This window comes from Athene cunicularia (assembly GCF_003259725.1).
Source record: "Athene cunicularia isolate RWA chromosome 5 unlocalized genomic scaffold, athCun1 chr5_part1, whole genome shotgun sequence".
In the NCBI taxonomy this organism is placed as follows: Eukaryota; Metazoa; Chordata; class Aves; order Strigiformes; family Strigidae; genus Athene; species Athene cunicularia.
This window is the reverse complement of record NW_020799101.1, coordinates 16532103-16540228: the sequence shown is the minus strand read 5'-3', so window position 1 is coordinate 16540228 and position 8126 is coordinate 16532103.

Below are 8126 nucleotides of genomic sequence, written 5' to 3'. Positions count from 1 at the left end.
CTTTTTTTCATTATATGAAATTGTGACAAAGAGTTAATTCGAGGCAGTTGAAAGCTTGCTTTCTCACAGATATATAAATAATCTCCTGAACTATGCAATAGTTTGAAATAACCCATTTTTAAATGTCTGAAATACCAAGAATGTTTTATATCCCTCAGTTTTATTCCTTTAGTACTTACATGAAAGAACTGTCTCCACAGCTGACCCAGGTGATACTCCTGTATTAGCTGCTCTGTTCACATTCCCTAACATGGGTGGAAAGAAGTGTATCCAAAATACTTTTCAAATAAGCAACACAATAGCTTCAGTTATAATGAAGATTTGTAACCTGTTGCCTGGATACAAAGGTTTAATGGGAATCACATGATATAGATATTGCTCTAGACTTAAAATCCTTGAGATACACATAGTGAATCATAGGTCATTTAAACAGAGGAAAATTGCACATTAGACCATGGGTGAAAAAAAATCAAAACAAAGACCACCTGTATGAGGTGTATATACAACATTTTCAAATTAACTTAGTAGGAAAAAACTTTCTTGCTCTGTCTCACAAGCAAAGCACATTGAAAATGTAACAGGATATTCCATTTCTTACACATCATGATCTTTTGCACACTGAAAGACTAGAATATGGTAATTTCTCTGCCTGGACAGAACAACTTAACATTTCTAAGAGGAAACAGTCATTTCAGGTTCCCATCTCAAGAACATCGATCTCCAAAAACTTTCTCCAAACCAAATTATTCATGCATGACATTCAATCAGCAGTACCCATTTTTCTTGCAGAATGGTCCAGACATGACTTCCAGGTCCCAGCTACCTTCTTCTTCTTCTTCTTCTTGGAAAAAGCTGAAGGCTCTTACCTTTTGGAAAGAAATTGCTTCAGAATAGATTAGTAGGTTCTGGAAATTGCCTCAAAAGAGTCCAAATGTTCTTTCTTGGTTCTTTTGGCTGTACTCACAAGGAGTGCCAAGTCTTCACTCAGAAGTTGCTGAAGAATGCTCTTAAATAGGGACATAAGCAACTGTTCTAAGAACTGTACAAGCACAGGTCTAAGTACATTATAATACTTCCAAATAACAAAATTACTGGCATGTCTCTTTATTCATATTCTCACTTAAAGATCAACATAACAGTCAAGATTCAAGGAGTTCCTGGCCTTAAACTTGGATGTCTTTAAAAACTAGCTTCACTTCAGCTGTTTTCTGTTACCAGGTATTTTAAATTATTCCATGAAATTAGGTGCCAAAGGGATACAGAAGATGCTTTAGTACAATTACATACCTAATAATCCACATGCTTTGCTAAGCTTGCTGAAGGTTGGAAAGTAGATACGAAAATGAGCTCATATTTTTCCTTTAAAAGTTTCTAGGAGCTTTCTTCTTCTAACTGAGCACATACTACTACTAAAATATTTCTTCTGTAATATTTGATATAAAGGAGGACAGATAAACAAGAAACAGTGGAATTTGGTTAAAACCACAAATAGTAAAAGCCGGTCACAGCACAATAGAGAATGGCTTCTAGTCATCAGCATGCTGAAGGAAACATTCACAGTGATGACCTCACTCTTCTTTAAAATAACCAGGTCTATGAAATGCAACTTTGCATTCTATTAAACACACTGTTTTCATCTGGAGCATTCTAGGCTGACTTAACTGCCTGGCTGAAGAATTCAGTGTGATGTTTCCCAGACCCATGCAAAAGGACTTTCTCCCTCATAAGCACTTCTGTGGCTGAATTGCAAAAATCAAGCAAAGGCCTTTCTCAGCCAAGTGCTTGCATACTGGCTCCAGTATTACTCATACTGGTAGACTTAACTTTCTGCTTATACTTTGCCTTTGGTCTAATCTAGAAAAAAGATTTTGCAATAAATACAAGAATGGAACTTCAAAAAAGACAAGCTTTTCATCACAGATTACAGATCTTTAAATCCTTAGAAAGCAAAAAATAAGAGTGACAATAACTGCATTTTTCATCTTTAAAACATCTCATAGTGCCAACATTTTTCGCCACTGAAACATCAGGTATAGCAAATAAATAAACAATATCACTGATGTTTAAAACGTAATGTAGAAGAGAAAACTGAAAGTAATTTGAGTCACTAATTTACTTTGGCAAACCATGACTATTATGCATGAGCTTCCAAAACCCTACACAGCACTTGTTATTTAGTCTCCTCTGTTTTGGTGCTTGCTTGCAGCACAGCTAACTAGAACAGTAGGAAAATATAATAGACATAAGCTGTGATACATTTTCTTTCTAGGTCAAGCAATGAGTCCTACTTGGCTCAATATAAAAGAGAAGAAACAGTGGTGGGCTTGGCTCCTACTTGTTTCTTGGTGATCTGGGGCAATTTCTCAGAAAAAACTCTGAAGTTTCATTGTTACCTGAAATGACATTAACCCAGATGATAAGTTTTATTAATAAGAAGTAATGATGGGAAAAAGGAGAGAAGTGAGATTCAAAACAAGATAAACTTAAGTAATTCCATGTAACAGAATGAGTACGGTAAAAGATGTACCTATCTGATAAGAAACAAACTAACAAAATTATTTACAAATTGCAAGATATATTAATATATATAAATATATGTTTTAAATAGATATAAATAAATAAAAAATATGCTAAACCCCTCAGAAGAACTCTACAATTAAATCACATAAAAGGGAAATTCAAACAGAATTTTTTTCATTTACCAACTGTATTATGCAAATTGCTAAGCACACCACAGGCATAATAAATTCACAAATGCCTTAAACTGATCTACTTGCAGGCTACTGCAGAAGGGTCAGACCCACCCTTTTCTGCAGGTCTAGCTGCAGTCCTGGCCCATACTTTGCTTTAGCCCTAGCAATTATTCAGTTTCATTGCTCATCAGATCATATCACTGATCTGATTTTTAAAATTTCTTAATTTTCAGTTAAAGTTTAGCTCAATGAGCAATCTGAAGCCTTCTTCCATGGCTTCATGAGTGCCTCATGATGTAAAGGAAGAGGCAGGAGTACATGGCCAAGGCAAAGCTGGGCATGCACACTGCAGACAGCTTGGCCTTACATCAGTCTAAGCTATTTATGAAACGCTGTGGCTGTGTTGAAGCAATGAAGCTACAATGAGAGAATAGACAGATGTGAAATCAGGGAGATCAATTAAAAATCAGTCTTAATTGATCTTAATAGCATGCAAGTAAATACATTTTATGCCACTGAAATATTGATGAGTGTTTGCCTGTTACTGTATTATAGTAGCTTTGGAACTGAGTCAAGGTGCTTTACACAAGAGCAGGGTCCTTGAAGTCCCATTGATGTCCTTATATAAGCCACCTCCCCGCTCTACCTGCCCTGATTTTCATTTCTTCACACAGCCTTGCAAAATCATTAATAAAGTACTACTTATTTAAGGTGAAGGAATTAGTTTCTAATGAGACATTCACAACAAAATCCAGCCATCCTGCTGAAAAAGGCTCTCACCTCAGAGACAAAGCAAATTGGAGCAGCTGGTTTTAAGAAGACTGGGTTTTCCAAAGTTATTTAATACATATTGCTTACAGTTCATATAAGACCTGAGCCACTAAGTAGAAGAGATCATAATTTTATGTATGTCAGCAGTAAAGAAATAACATTAAAAGGGTTAAGCACTACTCCAAAGGAAAGGTTTTGTTAAGCAGTTAGATGAAAACCCCAGAAAATTAAGAATAACTCCATGTACAACTCTGAACAAAAAGGGAAACAAATCCAGAAGAGAGCCAGATATAAAAAAAAAATAAAAAAATAAAAAAATTATGATCAATGGAAGACCTGCCAACAACAAACAACAGCTGAGTCATTAGCCACAAATCGTCCACTGTAACTTGCATCACTGAGATCCAGCTAGATGACATTTCAAGCCTTGTACTAACCAACCTATTCTCCACCCCATACAGGCAAGACAAGCCATCACCCAACACACTATCTATCTTCTCCACAAACATCACATTTGAAAAGATAGGTCCCTTATGTAAGACTAATAGTGCTGGATTCATTTACTTAGCAACAGAAACAAATCCAATGTAGTCACATAAAATAAATAATCTAAAGGTGAGGACAGTGGTACTTTAATGGGGATACTCAAGAAAGATCTGTCATTTTGGGCAAGTTCAAGACACACATTATCGAAGACAGATGTCAAAACTCCAAAGTTCAATTCTTTCCCTCTTACCTTCAGAAGACACCTCTAGTCCAGCTCATGAAACCTTTCATATCTGTGTCTTTTGTCAATGCTACATCTCAGGCACTGTCTTTCATAGACTTTTAAGTTGATATTAAGATGATAGAGACCAAACCACAGAAATGTTAGATAAGAAGGGACCTCAGGAGATCTATTTTAAATCCTAGCTATGAAAAAGGCATGAATAAACTTAGACTATCACTGCCACTCATGTGGTCTTAAAATTTTTGATGATGGGGATTCCACAGCCCACAAAATCTTACCTGTTCCACTGCTAAAATATCCTACAAAAAGACTTTTCTACTATTTAATCTGCATATTCTTTGCCCATTTCAATTGACTACTTCTAGTCTTATCTCACTCAACAATGGTAACAGTTTACTGTTGACTGCCTTGTCATAATATTTAAGAATTACAATGTATTTCATAATTTTTCTCTTTCTTTTGTCTTTGCATAGGGTAAGATTTTAGATTAGATCACAATTTCTTTTATTTCCATTTGTAGGCACCCTAAAATTTTTCTAGTCATTGTCAAAGAATGATGCTACACATTGGAGAGTACTCCAGATGAGGTCTCACCAATGCCATATTAGGAAAATAACATCCTTATATATGCCTTTCTGCTCAACTGCTTTCAGAGTTGCTTTTGGTGGTTTTGCAAAGACAGCACACACTTGACTTAAAGTATGAACCAATTATCCCAAGGTCCCTCCTGTTCTACCGTGGCCTATTCTGCTAGGTTTCCTATTATATCTCTGTGTTGGATTTTCTGTCCTAAACATAAGATTTTGCACTGTTCTCAGTCACTTTCAGCATATCCCTTTCATGCTGTTTCTTCAAATTATTAGAAATATTTTATATTAGAGTATTGCTTTTTCCTAGTTTTTTTTATCTGTGCATCGGTTTCATCCTGGTGAAATCCAAACCCATCAACTGATTTTTCTTGCAGTTCTAGGAAGAGACTGCATTAGTAGATGGCACCAAAGTATCATCTCTTGTCCATCAAGAAACATTCAAGAACTTAATTCAAATAAAAATTTATGGACTCTGTCACTTATAAAAACTCATTTTAAGGAAAACAACACACTACAGTCATGACACAGAGTGCAGGACACTCACTCTTAAGTCAGCTTAAAGGACAAAAATACAGAATCCACACAGCAAAGATTTGATGATTAGGTGAATCATTATTATTGTGTATTAGCTACACAAACTGGCTCCCAAATGCGCCCTTCCTCCTCATCACACACAAAGGTACATGCCAGCTGAAGACAAACAATTATATTCAAGTGCTAATGGCAGAGAACAAGAGCTGAGACAGACACAATAAACTACAATTAAATCCTCAAAATGTGTGATTTAGTTTGAAGCACAAGCCAAGGAAAATGTCACATCAGCCTCCAATGAAGCTGTAAGGCACTCTGTCTATGGCAGTCCCAAGAATATATGCACTAGTGGATCTTAATTGTTTATGCAGTTGAATGGAGCACTGTGAAGTCATGATACAACGACTGCATATCCAACCCATCTCCTTCCTCACCTAAAAAAACAAAGGAGTCTGGTGCTAGTCAGTTCTTGAAACAACCATGTCTGTCAGAAAAGACTTTCCTTCATCCTTCAAATGTACAACAGACAAAGAAACACAGAAAAAAAAGCATTCCTTGATATGATAGTCCAAACCTTTCATTCCTGAGCAAGCTTTTAGGAAAGTTAGCCCTAGACCATATCTGAAATCACTAAGTGAGATTTTATGTCCCATAGAGCACAATCTGGATGCAAGACTAGGAACTGTAAATGACATTTTAGTGACAATGAGGTTTTATCTCTTCCCATGAAGGTACACAGTATTCAGTGTATATAGCTCAATACAAAATACTACTCAAACACCTAAGAAAGACTAGCAGTCCAGGTAGTCCTCTTAGAGTCAGTGCTCTTCTTCAGTCTGAAGACACCTAATAATAAATATCAATAAGCAGTGAATTCACCATTACAGCCATGACTTTCATAGTTGCATGAGCTGACTGTCTTTCCAGTTCTCTATATTTGGTATGAAACTATAGGTTTATTTAGAAGTTTCAACTGCACAAAATACTATAGGACATCCTATGAACAGCACAATCTACCATAAAAACATCACACCCATCCTTCCTTCTCTTCACTGGCTGCATTAGTTTACTGCAGCAAGTTCAGTCTTCATGTTTTACCTTGAAAATACTCAACTTTCTAACAACATGAAATAAATGTTATTTCACTTTCAATACACACATGTAATATGCTCTGAAATAAAAACATGTACTCTTTATATTTGAATTCTTTATACTTACAGGTTTTTACGTTCAAAGTGACTGAGAAAGGGGCTTTGACTCACTGTACACAGTTCAACTAAACTGCAGACAAGAAGTAACAAAGATGCTATTTTGCACAAGGAATAGGACAAAGTAGACAATCTTTATAGGAAAGTACAATGAGGTCACATCCTAGATATGTTGAACATTCAGCTCAAAGGGTCCTGCAGAAAAGGACAAAGAGACACAGGCCTGAAAATTTAAAAGAGGGCAAAAAAAGCTAAGGCCTGGAAAACCTATGAAAAGGGCTAGTAAAGACTGGGATTGCTTTATCTTTGAAAGGAGATGAACAAATGAAAACACAATGAAGTGTCAGATACCCAGGGTCTTTGTGTCATGTTTTGTAACACAAGAAAAAGTATTTCAATAAAATAAACAAATATTAAAAAAAAAACAACAACAACAACAACAAACAAAACAAAACAAAACAAACCACAACAACAAAAGCCCCCACAAACCAACCACAAACATTGGAACATTCCAATACAGTAAAAAGAAATGTATCTGTATACAATGACTAACCTGGAAACTCTTTCCTACAGAAGGATAATAAGAGTGAGGAGTTAGATGAAAAAGCAGCTAGGTATTTATGTAGGTAGCAAGAGTTCCTTAACATAACACTAAAAACCTGTGTGGAGAGCATATCAGAGAATGTGCATCAGGCTTTAAGCAACCTTTTAAGTGCTAGTAGATGCAGTGTAGTGACAGGGCAGAAAGTGCCATTTCTACCCACTGGAGGGTGTTTCCCTTGTTGTTTGAAACATCTGGAACTCAGTGCTCTCATATCCATCCCCCTGCACTTAAAGTCTGAGCCAGTATGGCAACTCCTAAAATCATCAACAGCCAGATTCATAAAATTGTAATGCCAAGTTACAAACACATTTAATTCAGCTTTGCAAACAAGGAGCACCTCAAGAAGATTTTACTTGTGAAAGGTAGCTGAACTTCCTTCTGATCATGTTCAGAGAGCATCCTCTGATGTATTTCTCTCCAATATTGCAACTCTTGAAAGACTTCCTTCCATCTAAGTCAAGGTGATTTTCTGGTATTGTAGACAGTCATTCCAACACTGAGATATATTTATACTAGGAAAACAACTTAAGTGAGGATCAAAACATTGAGTTCCCCAATCCATTACAGGCTCCATCTAGCAATTCAAAGGCAGCTTGCCCCAAAAAGACTGCAACAAAACATGCAGCTCTTGATTAATTTTGAGGATGGTTTTGATAGGAAAAAAATATTGGAAGAGGGAGGGAGAAATGTACTGTTATTAAAACTTAGTAGATTAATAAAAACCATTCTGTTTATTAAAAAATAATTATAAGGTTTATCTTTTTAAAAGTTATATTGGATAAGGCATGTATAGTTTACAATTCATTCTCATCCATATGAAGTTCATTTTCAAATTCACTTTGATACTATGTCTGAACTAGAAAGAGCAGAGGTTAAGTAGGAATGAAACAGGAAATGGAACAACAAATAAAAGCTATGAAACAAAACCCTATGTTTTCTGTAATCTGGTCACTAATGGCTTTATACAGCAGGAACACTACACATGGGGGGGACGGGGGG